Here is a 16,010-nt window from a genome sequence, read left to right as displayed (position 1 = left end):
CTGGACTCAAGTGATCCTCCTGCCTTAGCCTCCCAATAAACTAGGACAACAAGTTCGTGCCATCACCCCCTGCCCCCCCGCCACCCATTTTAGATAAGATGTCCAGGTAAGGTTGCAATGAGAGGTGACATTTGAGAAAAGGTCTGAAGGAGATGAGGGAGGGAGCCACGTGGGTATCTGAGAGAAGAGGGAACAGTAAGGGCAAAGGCCCTGAGGCAGAGCAGGCCTGATAGGTGTGCAGCCAATGTGGCTGGAGATGCATGAGCAAGGGGGAGTGAGGCGACGGACCACTGTTAGGCAGGGACCCAACAACAACCAGGTGGCACATTGTCAGTGAGATGAGTTCCAAAGAAGTAAGTTCAGCTGAAAGAGTGACTGAAGAGCAGTGATTGTCAGAATATTCACGAAGGTGTGGGCAGGCCACAGTGAGGCAGCAGGGAGTAGCTGCAGGGGGAAGCTTACCTGTCTCTAAACCTTTAGGGGAAGAGAGGGAGCAGGGATCTGGACCCGGCACAGCCACAGGCTTGAAAGGGAGCACAACTATGGCTGAGCATGGCCTGGACCACCGCAACGCCAGGGAAGGAGGAGAAGGGTGGGCGGAGGTAAGAAATATTCAACTCCCTTTCCCTTCTGCCTGCCCATCTCCTGCCAGGGAGGACAAGGCGGGAGCCCAGGTGATGCTGCGTCAGCTCATGCACAGGGTGGGGCAGGGAGAGCAGAAAGTGGATCTGGAGAGGAAAGTGGAGAATTTCCAGCACAAGGGAGAGAGGTCATAGTGAGGTGGGTGGTGGGCAGGGCCTGCAGAGCCCTGTGGTCTTTGAAGGCCTGTGGCTTCCTGCTGAGATGTGAAGTCACGGGGAGTCTGGGCAGAAGAATGTGGGGGGAGCTGTGTTGATAATGGAATCTAGGGAGGCAGGGGTGAAGCAGGGAGGTCCAACTGAAGATGAAGGCAGCTCTGCCCTCCTCCCTTCCCCTCACCATCCCCCCCTCGCCCACCCAGTGCCCAGCCACAACCCAAGAAGCATGGACTTGGCCTCTAGTACAGCTGTCGCCTGCCCCGTGGACTTGGTGGTGCTGCCCACACCTCCATCTGCCCTGCAGTGGGCTGGCTGAGCTCTCAGTGCTTTCCTGGGCGGGCATCGGGAAGCCTGACTCACCCTAGCTTTCTTTCCTTCTTTTCTCTGAATGCTTAGTTTCTCCACCCAAAGACCACCCTTAAAAATCCCAGTGTTCCTCCTCTGTCCTTCAAGTCATGCCAGGAAATGCTCATAAATCCAGAGCCACCCACATGATGAGATTAGCATTCTGCTGGGTGGGTAGGGAGGCTGATGGTTGGGACTGGCTGGGGCTGGCCCAGAGGCTTGGGGTCTCCAGGAAAGGAGTTTATGTGGGGTCTGCCCTGTTGGAGGGCAAAGGGATCCCTTCGATTTTAGCTTTCAGTACAGCTAAGTCCAAGGGCGCTCAGAGATGCATATTCTGGTGCTGTGGGCTCTGACCCAGACCAGCTGTGGGACCCACTCTCTGGGCCACAGGGTTCCTCTGAAACAGGAGGGTGTGGGAGTACCTCCTAGCTCTGGAAGACCTATTCCAGGAGCCCAACATTTCAGAACATTACACCTACCATCCCATGATTTCAACAGTCTATGTTTCCAAATACTTTACATGTGGAGGCTCATTTATTTTTCTTCAGAGCCCTGTGAGGACAGCATTATTGAAAACCCAAGGCTCAGAGCAGTAAGTGGCATCCCTTGTTCCCCAGTGATGGGGCTCCATACCCAGGGCCTCCACTCTGCCCAGGCTTAATGCATCGAGCTCTCTCTGCTTCTGCTGTGAATCTTCTATTTCTATTCTTCAGTAACTACCTTTGATTTCATAAACCGAACACACTCTGTCCATAGAGGAAAATAATAAGACATACTGGAAAGTCCCAGAGAATCACCTACACCAACTTATCCTCAATTATAAAGCTTTGAGCAACTTCAAGGTGATGGAGGAGATGACGGAAGGAACGGGTAATTATAATGTGGTAAGTTAATGATATAACACAGAGGTTGGGGGCCTCAGAGGGGGTTTCTGACCCAGCCTGGGAGTCGGTGAGGGAATCACAGGCTTCAGCTGGGCTGCGAAGATGAGTAGCATTGAGAAGGAAAGTGTTCACCGCAGGCTATGCGTGGTGGCTCACATCTGTAATCCCAGCACTTTTGGGGGCTGAGGCAGGAGGATGGCCAGAAGTTTGAGACAGGCCTGGGAAACACAGGGAGACCCCATCTCTAAAAACAACAACAACAAAGAGCCAGATATGGTGTCACGTGCCTGTAGTCCCAGCTACGCAGCAGGCTAAGGTGAGAGGATTGCCTGAGGCCAGGAGTTCAAGGCTGCAGTGAGCTATGATCTTACCACTATACTGCAGCCTGGGCAACAGAGTGAGATTCTGTCTCAAAAGAAAAAACAAAGAAAGAAAGAAAAAGAAAGTGTTAACTGCAGAATGATATGGAGGAGCATGGTGTGTTTAAAGATGAGCCAGCAGTCAGGGCTGGAAGACATTCAGTAGTGGAGGGTCTTCAATCTCATGCCATGGACCATGCACTCAACCCAAGCAGCATACATGACCCTCTCTACCTGATCTTCAGACAATGGACAAGTCACCTGTGGAGGCTGGAATGGATGAGAAATCAGAGATGAGCTGACTGAGGCCCATGGAGGGATAATGGTCTACACGGGAGGCGATCAGTCAGCGGTAGCCTTGGTTACCATTATCACTGTTATTGTTATTAAGCAGCTGCTTCCATTGGTTCGAAGCATGTCATTTTTATTTTCCCTGCTGTCTCAGACCTGCCCTGCTGACACAGCTGCCTAAACTTCAAAAGGCAAGTCTCCATTTTCATTTGCAAAATCAGTATGAAATTCCTAGAGGGCCCCTCTAATTCCTCTGGTCTGACCACATAGCAATTACCAATTTGCAGAGGAGGGAGGGGGTCTCACAGGCCCTCCAGCAGTATGGGGACCTCTGTTCTTCCTTGGTCCTGGGCAGTAGCTAAGGAGGACCGGATTGGAGGGGGCACCTCCAGGTGGTGGCCAGGGGTGGAAGGAGAGGAGTTGAGTCTCGGAGTGCTCAATACTGATGAGAGAAATTTTAACATGCCTCTCCGTTTGTCTCCTAAGCCACCGGTTACCAAGCCTTTAGAGACAAACAGCAGCTGAAAGGGCAGAGATCTGACCCAGTTTCAAACCTAGGACCTGCTACATGCAGGCTGTGTGAAGTTCTTATTCTGGCTCTTTGGGGCAGACTCTTCTCTTCTCTTTGCTGCGTCTCAGCTTACCCATCTGCCAAGTGGGGTGTATATTTGTCCTGCCTGCTTGAGACTAGCATTCTAAAAACCTTGTAAAGCAATATTGCCCTTCCTTAGGACACACCCCCACACCCCCACACACACTTTAAGAAATTTTTGTTCCCTAAGCACCGGGGTGGGTCCCAGCTGCAGGAGGTGTTCTGAAGAGAGGCTGGAATTCTGCATGTGGATGAGATTTCCGTTCTCTCTTCAGTCTTCAGTATGGGCTAGTGCTAGGCTCTGTGCTGAGTGCCAAGGCCATGGGACCAAATCAGTACCCTGTCCATCCTTGACAAGCTCAAAGGCAGGGTGGAGCAAGGGAGGAAGTTCCAGGAAGACTTGCGACAAGATCAAGTAACATTCATTAAGGCTGGGGCTAAGGGATGGACAAGGTGCTGTGAGAGTGCAGCAAATGTGGGGGACCACAAACAGGATTCCCAAAGGAGGTGGCTCTGGCTCTGCAGCAATCCCCTGTGGGGGCACACATTTGCCACACAGAAGGGAAAGAAAAGCAATTCCAGGCAGTGTCAACAGCCCATGCAGAGGAATGGGGGCTGCGGTGAAGCTGGCACGTTCAGGGCCGTGTCAGTGACGGCAGGGGCTGGAGTGCAGCCTGTGGCTGGTGGAGGTGGACATGGGATAGACCCAGAGCAGGGAGTCGAGGTGGATCTGGAGCTCAGACTTTACTCTACGGACAATGGGATGCCACTGAATTTATTAAGGAGGGAGTGATCATCAGGCTTTCTCTTTAGAAGCTGCCCCTGGCTGCTGTGTGGAGAAAGGCTTTGAGGACACTGACTGTAGCGGGAGACATTCTTGGCTCTGGACAAGGAGAGGTGAGAAGGCCCCACTTGGGCCCCAGGGGCTTTGGGGAGGCATGGAGGAAGGGAGGGGCAGATTAGAATTCCAAATCTTTCCTGGCTTGCATGTTTTAGAACTCTCCAACTCAGGGCTCTGAGGCTTTCCTATTGCCCATCACTGCTCCCGCTCTCCTTCCCCGACTTTTGAATCTGGGCCCTCCCCACTCCCTTCCCTTTTAGGAATCCTTGAGCCCCACTTGAGGGAGCGGTTGGACAAAGGCAGATGAGACCCAGAATGGCCGGAAGAAAAGAAGACTGCGTGGGACCCGCCTGGGACTCTGTGGTGCTGACAGTCCAGGGAACAGATACTCCTCCCAGGGTGCATCAAAGGAGACAGCTGCGCAGAACTTGGCCTCACAGACAAAACTAAAATGCAGTGCCAACTTCTGCTTTTTGCCTGTCTGAAGTCACAGGAGACACTTCCTGGCAACAGGATGGGAACGCTGGAGACTCTGGCATTGCAAGAGACGGTCAGGCGAGGGAGGGTCCTTAGATCCTGCATGGGGCTTCTCGTTGTGCAGAGAGAACACTGAGCCCCAGAGAGGGCAGCAAAGTGCCCAAGGTCACACAGCAAGCCAGGGGATGCAGACTAAGGCAAGAACAAGGTATCGGTCTGCTTCATTTGGGCAGCTCGGGTCTCCTATGCCCCCTTATCCCCTCCTTCCCCCTACCACAGAAAGGGAAAATGTTTTTAGACCCAAGGCAAAAGAATGTGAAACTGAAATCTGAGCCTTGGGTCTTGGGAAAAGAACACAGAGAAGTCAGACACATTCTGGATGAGCACAGATCTGCTTACACTGCAGATGGGAAATACTCAGGGCTATCCAAGGCCTCCTTGTTGTGCAGGTCTGACCTGGGAGGGCGGGCTGTGTGTGAGGCGATGAGAGCAGACAGGGGCCCTCGAAGGAGCAGGTTAAAGGGGCCAGTCTGCTTCCAGGATCCACCTTGGGCAGAGAGAGGACTGCTCCAGCCTTTTAGCTCCCTGCCCAGAATCTTCTCAAGGAGCCTCAGGCTCATGCAGGCATTCCAGCATGGACCTGCCACCAGGGACCCACCAGGTCAGAAACAGGGGTCCCTGCTGGCCACCGCTTGTCCACAGCCCAAGCATCCATCCTGCCCCACCTGAAAGCTCACCTCCTCTAAGAAGGCCTTCCCTTCTGCTCCAGCCTATATTTGTCTTCCTCTTGTGTGAGCTCCTGCAACCGGGAAGCACGGCTGCAGGCCAGAGCTTCTTTCAACCTGGAGTGTCTGGGGCTCCAAGTGACTGAGGGTTGTGTAAGAATGTGTGTGCACACATGTGTGGGCAAGAGAGAGGTAGAGATGGTGACAGAGATAGGATAGATAGATAGATAGATAGATAGATAGATAGATAGATAGATAGAAATAGAGTCAGGAGTGTGGGCTGTGCTTTGTGTTATCCCAGCCATCAAGAGACCCAACCACAGACTTATATTCACACATGTAACAAGCATATGTGTTTGTTCTTGGTCAGGTGCTGTGCGGGGGTCCTGGGGAGACTGAGATTAATGGGACTTGGTTCCCTCCTTCCTGACACCAAGGAGCCCCATCAATCATTCTCCATGGTCTGGTCTTAGACTGACTTGCCAGGCCCTTTGTGATCTGGTCTGGCTGTTTTTGTGTCTTCAGCCTTACCCTCTTCCCCTCTCTCTCTTTTACTTTTACTTCTCCTTGCTGCTGGAGGGCATGCACACAGTGATCTCCGGCCCTGGGGCCCGGGGTCTGGGCTGCATCTTGAATCCTGAGCAGCCCTGACCTGAGGTAGGGCCCACTGGTCTTGGCCTAATGGGGAAAGGGCATGCTGTGTGTGGGTGAGACCATGGCACTCCCAGGCTTAAATTCCCCATGGCTCCCCTCTGCCCTGGGAATAACCATGAACTTCTTCAACATGGACTCTCAGAAGTACTTGGCAGGGACCTGTCTGTCTCCCTGGACTCCTCCTGCTCCCTGACCTCCTTGCTTTGGGTTTTTACTGCCTTCATGTGCCGCCCATATAGTTTTTCTGAATGCGCAATTTGTTTCCTGCTTCAGGACCTTTGCACATGCTGGTCCTTCTGCCCGGTATGCCATTCCCATCATCTCTCCCCTTTGCCTCCTTAACTTGTAATATTTCAGACAGTTGCTCAAGTACCACCTCCTGCACACTCCTTCCCTGATCCCCCAGATCCACTCAGGGGCCCCTGTTTGAAGCTCTCCTACACCCTGGACTCTTTATTCAGAGTACTTATAATGGTTTGTCTTTATATACTTATGAGGTTAATCATTTGTTCCATGACAGGGAGTATGTGAAGTTTGTCACAAGTATTTCATTCAAATCCTGCCAACTCTGTGAGGTGGTTCTCAATTTTATCCCTATTTTACTGGTGAGACAAAGGAGGCACAGAGAGGTTAAGTGACTTTCCTGGGGTCACACAGCAAGTAAGTGGTGGATGAATGAAAATAGTCTAGCAATTTTAGCCATGTGCCAAACAGTCATCTACCGACTTCTCTGCAGATGTAACGAGAGTGGGGTCTATGTCAGCTTTACTCATTCTCGTATCCCAGTACCTAGTCCAGGACCTGCCATTTGTAGCCACTCACTAAAGGGAAAAAGGGAATGGAGGAAGGAAGTGGGAAGGAAGGAAGGAGGGGAGGAGTGGCTGCTGTGCCAGCTGTTAGAGAGATATCCTTGAGCAGCCATTCCTACAGGAGCGGCCTCCAGAGGCCATGTTTTCCATCCCCCCCAACACCCCTGCCCCAGCTCCTGGATCCAGGAGAGCCAGTATTCAAAACCAGTCAGTGTGCTTTCTCAAAAGAGGATGGAAGGAGCACACTGGGAACCCAGATGTGAGCCAGAGCACTCCCATCTGGGTTCCCAGTGTGAAGCCAGGGCAAAAGCAACAGAACCTCGGGATTGGGGGCCCTGAAACGGTGCGTCCAGGGGTCCTCAGCTGTGGGACCTCCCTTTTCAAAATACCTCCCCTTCCCTCTACCTCCAGCTCCCACCTCATCTCCTTGGGGAACATGCCTCAGCTACAGGGAGAGACATGTCAGTGTAGTGACAGGGAGCTCATCACCTGCCTGGCTGCTCTATGCCCTCTCGGGGCACGGATGTCGGCTGTGAAGACGACCTTCCGTCTCTGGTCCTGAAATCTGTCCCCAGGAGGCTTCATCTCTCCTGGGGGAGCCCAAGTCCACCCAGCCTGCTCCCAGGACTGATATCTGCTCCTCTAGGGATGAGGGCCCAGTCCCTTCACGGGGTCCTCGCAGGACATGCAGGGAGGCCTCACTGCTCTCTCTTGTGGCTAGACTCCCACCATCCCCAGCCACACCCAGACCGAAGCTGTCCTGAGCCGCTCTCAGGGGCCGTGGGCCCAGGAGCAGGCCTGGGAGGTCAGCAAGCCTGGGAGGCTTCCACCCCAGCTCCTCCACCCCCGTTTGAAGGGGATCAGGTTCCCCCACAAACATAATTGAACGAAAATATGAGAGAGAAAAGGTCTTTGTTCTCCCATTTACAGCGTCAGAAAATATGTAACAAATTAGCCGTTTATGAGGTAAGAGAGCAGGGCTGTGTGCCGCAGCGGCGAGGCAGGGCTGCGCATAAGGGGGCCTTTCAGCCGGCTTCAGGGGGCGGCCAGGCGGGCAGGCGTTGCGGGGGACTGGCTCTGCCCCAGGCCTGCCAGTACGGCCTGGCACCCATGGGATGGAGGGCTGGGAGGCCCTGGTTGACCTCTGGCTTGGACTCTGGGTGAGGCTTGGCAAATGGGGAAGTGATGCCTACCAGCTCATGATGCACACAGCTCTTGGAAGTCAGATGGCCAGGATGGGGAGTGGGGACCACAGGGCTTGGCTCCCAAACATGCCACTCACCTGGTCCCCTGAGTAACCCCGAGTCCTTCTTCTCCTTCTTGGGACCTGTTTTGCCATCTCTGACAGGAGTGGGGTGTTCACAATGATATCTAATAGTTTGTCCAATGCTCTTGGGGCACCAGTGTCCAACTGCACAGACTTCAATATCTTCCCTGCTGGTTTCTCTGAAACTTAGGAGCTGGGAGGTGGTTCTTGGTATTACACATGACTTTCCTCTCAAACACCTTTGATTTCTCTTCCAAGGTTTGATGAAGAGTTCCAGCGGAAGCATCAGCCAGTCATTAATTCCAGGGGAGGGTGCACGTGGAACCAGAATGGGTGGCTGGCCAGGCAGGAGGCTGCCCCTCACCAGGGAGAGGAAAGAGCGCTCCTCTCTCCAGCCTTGCTGTGGCCTTTAACTTGCTTCACCGGGTGTCCAGAATCACAGGCGGGTGGAATGAGAGCAGTTTGAATGAAACCTGGTGGGCAGACAGTTTGGTATTGAAGTGCTGGGATTTCACGTCCTCTGGGTTGTCTCGCTGTGGCTCCGATGCCTTTGACGTGAACAGCTCACAAGTCCATCACTCGCATTCTGTGGCGTCTGGCATCTCCCGATTTGGAGTTTCTGATTCTGTGGTTAGACCTTATGTTGCCAGGGCCTGGGCTTTTCATTCTTTCTAATTTTTTAAAAATGTATGATTATTGTCTAGAGACATTATTTTTAAAAAGTATAAACCATCCCAGTGCTGACAAGCCTGTTGTGGGGAGGACTCAGTGTGATAAGGCATCTCAGGGCGCTGGCATTTAGCCTCCAATACAATCTAGCAGGGCTAGGGCACAGGGCCAGCGGCCACCCTGCAGGCTCACAGGGACAGGATTCTGCTCTGCAGTTAGCCCCAGGGATGGGACTCTCCAGCACTTTTCCCTCCAGTCGCTCCAGGGCGGGAGGATCATGGCCCATGCCAGTGGAGTGTAAGGAATCCCCTGGAAAAGCGGGGCGCTTGAATATCCTGAGTGTTTGGTCTGCAGTCACCAACACATCGCTTTCCTGGATCTGATTTTATTTATTTTGATTGGATCTTTAACAGCTCTTTACAAGGCTGAAACCGAAGCCGCCTGAGGTCCCCGGGAGACTTGCTAAAACTTCAACTGCACCCAGTTTAGCGGAGCAACTTGAAAGTTAATCAGCGGTGAGGGACAGTTTGCCTCATTATTTCCAGCCCTGGAATTTGGCGGCAGATGGAATTTGGGGCCTGGTGTGGACACGGCAATGAACACAGCAAGGACTGTCGCCCCTTGGTATGGCCTTGTGGGGTCTGGGCCTGGATGGGCTGATACTCCCTCTGAAGACGGGCGGTGCCAGGAAGGATTTCCCACTTGAGAGAACAAGGGCAATCAGGCTGCCCTATCCCAGGTCCAGGCCAGTGTGGAGTAATCCTTAGATACACAGTTCTGAGCACGTATTCGGGCTGAACCCTGCACTGGATTCTGGGGAAACAAGAGTGGAATCCGATACAGTTGCATCCAATATAGGACGCAGACCAGAGACACTGGGGTAAATTCTCACAGGAGAGGAACACCTGTGGCTGGCACCTTCTGCATGAATCTGCGAAAAACAAATCTGCCCCACTTGCCCTCACTTTCTCAATAAGGTCCACTCAGACCCTTGACTTTAATGTTAACCCCCTCCCAGGCACTCCCACCTCCACACTCTGCCATACTCTCCACAGCACATAGCACTGACCACCTTCTAACACACTATGTTAGTTCCTCACTTATCATGTTTATTGTTTATCACATCACCTTCCACAGGAAGGTAAGACCCTCCTTCCATGAGGGCAGGAATGTTTGTTTTGTTCATTAGTCTATCTCCAGCCCCAGCACATAAAATGCACTCAATAAATGTCGTGTGAACAAATGAATGAACTGTGTGGCCTTTTGTTACCTGTTACCAGTCCCAGGCCCTCCTATGTAAGTCCAGTCCCCCTGAACCTCCATCCTTTCAGCAGCAGGGTGCTGGTGCCTAGGGAGAAGGCAAGGTGGTGCTTACACAGCAAGTGAAATTGCTTACTTTACAGAAAAGCTCAGAGAGGGGCAGGGGCCTGTCCAAGGTCACACAGCACGAGAACACATGTTTAGACAGACCGTGGGATATGCCTGGGCCTGGCCTACCCCAAGCTTGGTGAGGTACCAGGAAAGTGCGCCTAAAAGGAAGAAGTGGAAGCTCTCAGTGAGGTCAGCAGCGGTGGGCAGGGCTAGGGCCCCTGGCTACCGGGGCATCCTTTCCCACCCTGCTTTTTTCCCCAGCCAGCACTATGCCCTCACTGCTTCCAGCACCCCGTGTCCTGTGACTCAAGGGCCCACTTTCCCCTGTTGGTCTCATGTCCGTCCTCCGTCAACAGGTGGGAATAGCAACGTTAAGGCAACAGATACCATTTATTCAATACTGAGAAGTTCACACACACCACACACACACACACACACACACACACACACACACACACACACAATCTTACTTACTCTTCCCATAATCCATGAAGGAATTATTATTTCAGTTTTTAAAATAATAAGACTATGGCTCAGAGAGGTTGAACAAGTTGCCAAGGTCACTCAGGTAGTAGCAGGAAGTTCTGACCTCAAAGAGTTCTTTCCTTCCGCCTGGACCTTTGGACACCCACTGTCCTTGCATCCTCTGGGCATCTGTGTATCGTGATGGTGCCCCTGTCTGGTTCCCCTCCCCTTGATGCTGTCTTGCAGACCGCTCCCTGCAACATGAGCACAGGCTCTCACCCTCTGAGCTGAAACGGCCTCCTGTTTCTCCCAGTAGTGTTCCAGAAATGCCAGGGCATCATTTTCACATGATGGTGCTACAGAGGCAGCAAGCCAGTCAGTGGCCACCCACCAGTGGCTGTTCTGTATAAGGTTCTGTGCTATGGAGTCTTGAGAGGTGGACAGAGAAACATATTAGCAGTCAGAGGCCCTGGGTTCAAGTCCCCCTGAACATGGTTAGGGACAATCAATTCACCTCTCTGAGTGTTCCATGTTCTCATCTGAAAAAATGGATATAAGAAATCCCAGGACTGTTTGAGGAATGGTAGGGGCCCACAGGAGTCTGACTCAGCTACAGGACTTGGCTGTGGGAGCAGAAATGAATAGCCCCAGATATCAGGACTGGAAGGAACCCGATTGTTTCTCCAGGGCGGGAGTTGCCTTGGCAATGCCCCTGACAGGCAGATGCTCAGGGCTGTGCCATGCCTCTGTGGCAGGAGCTCAGTATTCCCAAAGCAGCCTGCCACATCCTTGGACCACTCCCATATCTAGAATGCTTTTCACACTGAGCTTGACCCTGCCTGCCTGCCTCAGTCCAGCCCAGTAGCCCCTTAGAACTTGTCTGCACCCTGTGATCCTGCAAAGGCCTGCAGAGATTTAGGGCAGCAACCACCAGTGTCAGCCAGTCCTTCTCCAGCATGGATTCCAGGATGCCCCTCAACCCTGGTCACCCTCTTTGTACAGCCTTCAGGCTGTCATCATCCCTCTTCAAAAGCAGCAGATGCAGACATTTGAGGAAAAAAAATATTCTACAGGGGTTGGAACAATGAGGCACTGCTGATTAACTCTCAGCCAACCAGAAAATGTAACTGCCTACCCCTGGAGCACTGGGTAATGTGTTCTCTCGTAGACATTCACACAGAGACGTGCACAAACACGTGCATGCACACACTCTCAGTCATATTCATACTCTAAAACACACCACTGACATCTTACACAAAGGTACGTTTCATGTATAGACACAAATAGATGCACACAGACCCCTAGGCACATGTGTGTACACGTACACACACACACACACACACACACACACAAACACACATACACTCCTCCAGTGGAGATTCAGCTCACCCCCGAGGCCTGACCGATCCACTACACATTGCTCTGGGCTCTCTTCCTCCTTCCCACACATCTGTGGGCTCGCTGTCGGGAAAGAACTCTCCACCTTTCTACTCTGGGCATCTATAAGTCCCAGAAATTAGGCCCCTGCCTGGTTTTTAGGTTCTGGAGTGAAGTGCAGATACCACCTCAACTATCTTGGGACTCAAACAGGCTTTTCAATACAGTGCCTGCTGAGCTCTGAGCTTCCCTGTCACAGGGGTGATGAGGGGAGGGGGGCAGGTAGAGAATCAGGCTGTGGAATCAAATTCTGGCTTTGCCACTTGCTCACTCTGTGACTCTGGGCCAGTCCCTTGACCTCACTGATGGCATTTTCTCATCTGTAAAATGGGGATGTCTTTCTTGCAGGGTTGCTGTGAAAGTTGGAGCTAACATACATACTATGCTTTTCATTTGTTAATAACTCTTTTAATCCTATAAGGTAGCTACTCTTATTATCCCCATTTCAGAGATGAGGAAACAGAAGTTAAATCACAATACATGGTTGTGATGATAATTTGTAGCATTGCCCTTTCCCAAGATGTCTTTACATTTTAGTTCTAGCAGCTGAGGGTCAGGACACGAGTAATAAGAACACACTTGTAAGCATTAGCAACTCCTGATCCAGGTGGTCTTGTAGAAGGCTGTGGTTCCATCCAGCATGTCATCCAGAGAGAGTGCCACCTGGCCACACCCTCAGCTCCTGGATTATCTGAGTACCTCCAAGGTGCCATCTTCCCTGAAGGCCTCTCATCCCGGGGGTGGACTCCTTCTCCACCCTAAGTGAAGAGTGGTGATGGGGACATGATGCTGGTGAGGCATTCAGGGCATTGAAGTGAGAGATGGGGCCGGCCTGGCAGATCCATCTGTGTGATAGGGTCTTGCTGTGCTCATGCATCCCCTGGGACGCCACAGGTTCTTGCCTGGAGATCTGCTGCAGGCTGGGAAGGCAGAGGTACTGAACATGTAGCTGCACGGGGGAGGCAGACGGCAGAAAGTCTGCCAAGCTGCTGCAGTGTCAGCACATTCTTGGAACAAATGCACTGAAAGGCTGGTCCTCCGATTCCACTTCCAAATGAGAATCAGGACCTTGCCGCCCCAGCAGGTTCGTGCCTGGGTCACTGACTGGGGCTGGAGGCTTCTGGGGAAGAGGAGAGGCTTCAGAGCTCTGCCAGCTGCCATTCTACAGAGGCAATCCCCTCCGGCCCCATCTGGCCTCCCTGACCCAGGGCGCTGGCCTCTGATTGCATTCCCCTAGTGACAGGGAGCTCATTAGGGCCTGGGGCTTTGGGGAAGGTTGTTCCTCTGTAGGCATGCCTGGTTCTAGAGAATGGATATGTGTGTTTGCTGGGGCTGTCAGAGCAGGGGGAGGTGCAGACAAATGGGGAGGAGAAAGGCACATCCTTGCTACAGACTGAGAATGGGGTGGTGAGAGAGAGGCCTTCAGCCCGGCTGAACAGGAAGGCAGAGACTTTGTTACAGAGCAGCAGCATCAAGGCAGCCGAGGCCTGTAAAGATCTTCCTTCTAGTCTAACCCTCTGGGTTTTCACAAGGTGGAACCAAGGCCCAGCATCAAAGTCTGTCAATTCCTACTTCAGAACTCTTTCTGTGGGGTAGCCATGAAAGGGGTGAGATTTGAGGGGCTCCAGGAATCACTACCAACATCGACAGGGCTCTTCTGGGGCCTGCCTGCAATGGCTCCTTGCTCCCTCTTTGTTTGGAAGGTTGTAGGTGCCTGATAATGTGGACAGCTTCTTGGGTCCCCTGCCTGGGGGAATGGGTGTATCCCAAGTCTGGAGGCCTGATCGCTGTCACTGGCCTTCAGAGGAAAGTTGGCAATGCTCTCATCCTTCCTGAGCCTGGATTTCCTCACGGTGAAGTGGGGGCTGCTCGTGTCTACTGCACAGGGTTGCTGTGAGGGTCAGTGACACATAAGGACATCACCCAGCACAGAGCCAGGCTCGCTCGTGTCCTCTTTCCTCACTCCTTTTTTTGGAGAAGGCAGTGTCTGGGCAGGCCCAGCTCCTTAGGCAACACAGATCGGTAAATCCAGTTCCCGCCGGTTCCACAGAGGCAGGTCTGGGGGGAATCCTTCAGCAACGTGAGTTACCAGCGCCCCCTCAACAGCCTGCAAATTCAACCCTGACTCTGGCGCCCACCTACTGACCACTCACTTTGTGCTGTACGTGCCCTTCATCCCATGCTGTAACTGGTCAGACTGGTCCAACAAACCTGTGGGTGGATGGGGTTAACACGCCCACTTCACAGATGAGGAAACTGAGGCCCAGGCACACAGTTCACCTGGTAGGCCGAGGAAGTGGCACTCAAACCCATGTCTGCCTGACTTCAAAGCCCATGCCCTATTCATTCTGATCTCAAACTTGCTGGAAGCAGAGGACACAGGCAGAGAAGACCTTTGTGGGAGAGAGGCCCCACAACCAAGAGGCTGAGGGCAGGTGCAGGATGAATTATTGAGGGTGACATTCGAGGCTCCTGGCCCTTTAATAGTTCCTTTCCTTCCTCTGTGTTCCATTGTTTCCGGGCCCAGAGCTGCCTGTGGAGCTGCTAATCATGGGCAGTTACCACAGTGGCACATCATAAATAGTCTGTAAAGGGCCCAGGGAGCTCAGCCCACACCCTCAGAGCCAGGCAGCACCCTCCAACATACGCACATTCACACGGCTGCCCACAGGAGGAGGCCAACTTGGCCAGCACAGCCCTGGCTTTGCATTGTCTTCTTCATGGTCAGAAGTCCCTGCGACGAGGATGAACCGCCAGCCCAATTTTACCCACGGGGGAATCTCAGGCTCAGAGAGAGGGGTGACTTTGCCAAGGTCACAGAGCGGGCTGTGGGAGGAGCAGGGACTGGATGTCTTTGTTTCACAGAACAACATGAGCAGGAATAAAGGCAGGCCCCACTGTGCTTTCCAAAGCTCTTCCAAATCTGGGGTCTCGCTAATTCTCACAATAGCCATTTTGCAAATGCAGAGGGTCAGGCTCAGAGAAAGAAAGTCAAAGTCCATCATGAGCCCCGCTGATGGAATTACCTTCCCACAGCACAAATCCAACTGCACTGCCTTGCTCCAAAGCCCCGTGTGGCTCCCACTGCCTCCTTATCCTCCACAGCCTGTCACCTCCTTCTTATATTCACTGTCCCCTCATTCACACCACGGTTCTGAAAAGCCAAATAACAACTCATGAGTCTCCCAAGACCCCATTCTCTTTTATTCCTCCACACTTCTGTTAAGCTATGCCCTCCGCCTAGAAGGGCCTCCTGCCAAACCTCCACCTGGCTGACACCCACCTGCACTGAGCACCCATCATTCTTTACCTGTGGGATTGGATGCTGAGCTCTGCCAGGGCAGCATCCTTGGCACAGTTCCCAAAACCCAGCCTGGTGCGGAGTAGGTGCCCAGAAAGGCCCTCACTTCAAGAATCACTGTCTATACTCTCAGAAGGCACCCACCCTCCCAACCCTTAGTTCAGGAGGTTCAGGAAATCCTCAGGGTGGGCACTGAGCCGGGAGGAAGTGGCTGAGTTCCCAGCATGTAGTTCTACTCTTAAGGAAGGGAAAGCAACTCCCTGAGGCTCTAACAGTGTGTAGGGCCTTGGACTGGGAGTCAGGAGCCTGGGTTCATGTTCTGCCTCCACCACTAACTTGCTGTGTGGAACTGGGCAAGTCACCAACCCTTGCTGGGTTTTGGTTTCCTCATCTGTTCAACAGGGAGAGGTTAGAGGTTTCAACAGAATGGAGACCAGGTCTGTTTCCTCACCAATGCAGGTCCCCCATGCCTGGCAGATGGTAGATGCTCAGGAAACATTTACTTACCCAATGGCAGTTGGGCAAGTGAGGTTGGAAGGTCGCATGTAGTTTGAAAGTCTAGCAGCCCAACTGGCTTGAAGGGGACTGTGGTGAGCTCCATCCATCACACATACATCAAGGCAGAAGGGCTGGGCTGGAGCTGAGCCACAGACTTAACTGTGGTCAAAGGAGAAATACCTATCTTTCTAGTTGAAAGGACATTTCTAATTTTACCATTGTGTTTGG

The 16,010-nt window shown here is 52.7% G+C and overlaps 1 protein-coding gene and 1 long non-coding RNA gene across 4 annotated transcripts in view; one reads left to right on the top strand and one right to left on the bottom strand.

Moving 5' to 3' along the window:
- The window catches only part of TRABD2B (TraB domain containing 2B), a 236,628-nt gene that overhangs the window by 49,842 nt on the left and 170,776 nt on the right, over window positions 1–16,010 (bottom strand). The gene's annotated exons all lie outside the window — the stretch shown is intronic.
- Window positions 7,717–9,957, top strand: LOC107976940 (uncharacterized). The gene is made up of 2 exons (XR_001721268.3): window positions 7,717–7,934; window positions 8,300–9,957. It is a non-coding gene; the product is annotated as an uncharacterized LOC107976940 (long non-coding RNA).

The sequence above is a fragment of the Pan troglodytes genome, chromosome 1, assembly GCF_028858775.2.
Source record: "Pan troglodytes isolate AG18354 chromosome 1, NHGRI_mPanTro3-v2.0_pri, whole genome shotgun sequence".
In the NCBI taxonomy this organism is placed as follows: Eukaryota; Metazoa; Chordata; class Mammalia; order Primates; family Hominidae; genus Pan; species Pan troglodytes.
Note: the sequence above shows the minus strand (reverse complement) of the source record. Positions and strands in the feature narration are given on the sequence as shown.